We start from the raw sequence: 4,456 nt of genomic DNA on the forward strand, positions 1-4,456 counted from the left end.
CCTGAAGGGCCAGCATGTGTGGACAGGAGGGCGGGCCGAGGGGTCTTCTGAGAAAGGGGGGTCCGGGCATATGCCAGAGAAGAGTGGGAGAGAGAGACTTGGGGAGACTCAGAGTATACCCCACGACAGAGTAAGGCCTGGAGAGAAGGGGCAGTGAAGAGCAGGTAAAGAGCCATGGAGACAGCACGAAAGTCAGCTGGACAGAGAGAAGGCTGAGCGTGCGCTGCTGAGGCCGCCAGGCTCGAGGGGAGGAGGCAGCAAGAAAGATGGGGCCTCGGGCCACGGGAGAAGGTAGCAGAGCCGTGGGGCAGGAGGGACACGCTTCATGCCCACCCCCCGCTAGCCTGCTGAGCCCAGGTGAAAGGAACCTGCCTGAGGACCCTGTGTGCGTGAGGGCATGGTGGCCAGGAGCGGGCAGCTGGGGTGTGCCGCCGCTACCCGCTCTGTGGTGCTGAGCCCAGTCTGCCCCATGCCCTCCCTGTCCATTCGGCCTGTCCCCTCCCCAGCTCCTCCATCCCTGGGGTTTTGGTTCTGTTGTGTTCTGGCCCACATGGAGCCCAGAGGGCCGTGACCACGGAGAGTGCTGGGGCACCGAGAACTTCTGACCTGGGGGAGGGGGAGCGGCGTGTGTGTGTGTGTGTGTGTGTGTGTGTGTGTGAGAGAGAGAGAGAGAGAGAGAGAGAGAGAGAGAGAGAGACAGAGAGCTGGAGTCACTCTGGGCTTGGCCGCCCTGGGCTCAGCTCCAGCTGTCTGTCGGTCTGTCTCTCCTGCGCACCACCTGCCCCCACCTCTAGCTGCGTGTGTCTCTGGAGCCCCTCTCACCAGCCATCTCTCACTCGCTGTCTCCCCTGCCTGTCCCTCTCTGTCTTCTCTCTCTGTCCCGGCCTCGTCTCGGGCTCTCACTGGCGTTCCAGTCGCCTCTGGTTGGCTCCCGTTCCCCCTGTCTCTGTCTCCCTGCTCTCTGGCTCTCCGCGTCCTCCTTGTGCCTCCGTCCCTGGCTCTTCGGTTCTGCTGTGCCCTGGCCCTCTTGTCTCTCTCTCCTGTCTCCCCACTCTCCATTTCGGCGTGTCCCTCCATCGGGCCCTCCCGTCTGCCCTTCCCCGGCTCTTTCTCCCTGCCTTTGCCTCCCGTGTCTGCGTCTGTCTCTCCTGGTCCCTTTCATGTCCTGTCTCTCCCCGTCTGTCTCTCACTCGCTGTGGATCTCTCTCGTCCCTCATCTCTGCGGGCCTCTGGCCGTCCATCCCTGCCTCTGTGTGTCTCTCACTCCCCCTCCCTTCCCCCTTTTTTTTCTGTCTCTAACACCCACACTCACATCTACCTCAGGAGTAATTGCTTTTGTCTGGGTTGGACTGGACTTGTGGTGGGGGGAGGGTGGGGGGAGCGGTGGTGCTGGGGGGGTTGGGAGGGACGGAGGTCGCTTGGTGGAGTTGAGGTGGCCTCCGCCAGAGCAGGGGGTGCTGAGGGGCAGAGGTCCGGTCACCCAAGGGGGCTGGGGGTGGGGGCCCTGGACCCATGCTGGCAGGGGTCTGGGGCTTCTGACGGGGAGGAGAAGAAGGCAGACAGGTCCTCACGTTCGGATTTGGAGACAATGTAGTGGCAAAACAGGCTAGCCAGCGTCACAGTGGCAGTCTCGGCCTCGAGCCCTCCCCCGTTCAGATACCCACACTTCCCCCACCCCTGAAACGCCATCGTGTGCCTCGAGTCACCGTGATACACATGGGGACACACCCAGAGCCTCCAGCCACTCGTGGAAACACACGCGGCCATTGGCACGCAGGGACATGCCAAGTCACGTAGACACACAGGAAGCACACTGGGTCTCTGACACTCACCTTTAAGCCGCCAACACACCAGAGACAAACACACCTACAGCCACCCCCGACACAGGCACAGAATCCACACACACACAAACACATGGGGACTCAGGTTCTGGTTCCCAGACGCTCACAGAACCATCCACGCCCAGACATACTCAGCAGGGGCTGGAGCACACACACCAACTCCCACGGGTTTCCTAGAACCCAGGAACATGAAGGCACCACGTTACTGGGCCCCAGGGGTCACTGAGATGCCCCTGGGCACACACCCACACTTCCGGTGGGGACAGGCAGATCCGCATACACACACTTACATATTCGGGGACACCCAGGTGGAGGGAACTCTGGCGGAAGCACACGCGCACAGAGCCACCGCATCCCCTGGGACACACCCACCACCTCGTGGTCGCACGGGGTGACTCAGTGGCTGAGACACGCGGGGATACACAGTCCTGGAGCCCCAGCACCGAGCCAGAGGACTCACGGACTCGCCTCTCCAGGCGTGCCTGGGATGCACGCACGCCCTACACACATGGCCGCTCGGCCACTGCAGCCTCCCCTGGAATCCCCTGTCAGATGCCTCACAAGCCCTCCCCCACACCCCACGGTGCACGCCAGGCCTTGGGGCGAAGCCAAGGTGGAGCTGCCCACAGAGGCCCTAGGAGGGAGCAGCCAGGACTCTGTGGGTGGGCACCAGGCTGCCCGGGGGCAGCCCCAATGTTCTTGGCATCCACTCTCCCAAGCTTACCCCAGCACCCCCCACCCCATGGGCTCCGGACAATGCCTCCCCAGCCCCCCGGTGCCCACTGCCCACCTCCCAGAGGTCCATCCCTCTTGTACCTTCAGAGGGTTCCATCTCCCTGAACCACTCCCAATTGAGCAGGGACCTGCTTTATCCCAGGAGCTCTGTCCCTCCATGTCTTCCAGCCCCCTGACCTGACAGTGGGACCCCCATCCCCACCTGCTGCCCTGCCCACCCCCATACTCACCCCCTCTCCTGGCTGTCCAGGCTCTCCCCCTCCCGCTGTAGGGGGCTGGCACCGGGTGGGGGGCCTGGCCCCTCAGAGGCGTGGGTAAGGGGTCCATGGGGGTGGGGGGTCTGGGCACGGCTCTGGGAAAGGGAAGCAAGGCAAGCGGGGGAGAGAGAGAGAGGCAGAGGCAGGCAGGCAGCCAGCCGGCTTTATATCCCTGCCGTATTGATCTACCATGTCACAGACCCGGTCGATAGCCAGCCGAGAAGGAGAGGGAGAGAAGGGAGGGGAGGTTTGGGGGAGGGCAGTGGGACCCCTATAGCCCTCGGCCCATCTGGGCCCTTCCTGGCAGGCTTCAGGGGGTCTGTTCCAGCTGCCCCCTCCCCAAAAGGGGCCGGTTGTGTCCTCCCCGTCTCCCTCTTGAGTGCGGCCCTCTTTCCCCGAAAGCCGCCTTGGTAGAAGACTTTCAGCACAGGAGATGGGCACATTTCTTTCTGTCTCTGGCGGCTCTCAGTCTCTCTCATGGGCACAGGGAATGGGGGTTTGGGAATGGGGAGCTCTGTGTTGTTCACTGTCTCAGCTCCCCTTGGCCCTGTGTCGGGCTGGGCAGGTGGGAGGCCCAGTGACAGTGTGGGCTTAGGACAAGGATGGGCGGGACTACAGATCTTCCTTCTTTGCTGTGTGCACCTTGGGCACGCCAGAGAACCTCTCTGAACACCCTCTTCTGAAGCCATCTTTAGCACAGGAGGGTGCTAAAACCCTCCCACCTTTAGCACAGGGGGCTCTATCCTCATTGGTTTTCTGCCCTTTTTGACTTGAAGTTCCACCTCGAAGCTGTACTAGGCCAGCGCTAGAGACAGACGGTGTTCAGCGGCCTGAGAGGAGAAAACAGCCTCTTGCTCGCCTCAGCCTCCTCTTCCCTCTGAAGAAACTGCTTCCACCTGCCCCCCACCCTATCTAGGGTTCCCCTGACGGGGCGGGAAGGGAGGGGTGTCTCCCTAGACAGGAAGCGGAGAAGAGTAGGGGCTCCATCTAACGGGACAGCGCTGAGAACCCTGGGCTGTGCCTCCCTTCCGGATCCAGCCCTGCCTCTGTCTCCTTTCCCGGCCTCAGTTTCCCCCCCAGCCCCAAGCTGGCTCTGGGATCCACAGGGGTTGGTGCTGCCGGGAGGCAGGGCCACCCGGAGAGTGAGACCAAGGCCGGAGGGGCGCCTGCCACCCCACCCTCCGCCAGGAAGGCCTGGGTCCCAGGTGCGGCCCCCTAGCCTCCAGCTCCCCGGGGCTCCAGCTCTTTGTCTGTCCAGACCCTCCTCCCCTCCCAGCCCAGCCTCCCGGAGAGGTTGAGGAATCACCTTAGCCTTGACCCGAGGGGGAGGGCAGCGGAGGGGCAGGCAGGCCCCACCCCGCCTCCTGCCCACGGCCATCCCCACAGCCTCCTTCCTGCTTCCCCGAGTTCCAGGCTGGCGCCCCCCCAAGCGACAGGCCGCTGCTCCCTTTGTTAGGGAGGGGGAGGGGAGAGAGCTGAGCTGAGGGGACGTGGCTTGACCCTCGACCTCTCCCCTTCCCTCCTCCCATCAGGGTCCCCAGGGGCTCAGAGCCCCCTTGACGGACAGTTCTGACCATCAGCCAAATGGCTCTGGGAGTGAGCAGGGAGCCAGGTAGGGGGGAG

This window comes from Bubalus kerabau, chromosome 17 (assembly GCF_029407905.1).
Source record: "Bubalus kerabau isolate K-KA32 ecotype Philippines breed swamp buffalo chromosome 17, PCC_UOA_SB_1v2, whole genome shotgun sequence".
NCBI lineage: Eukaryota > Metazoa > Chordata > Mammalia > Artiodactyla > Bovidae > Bubalus > Bubalus kerabau.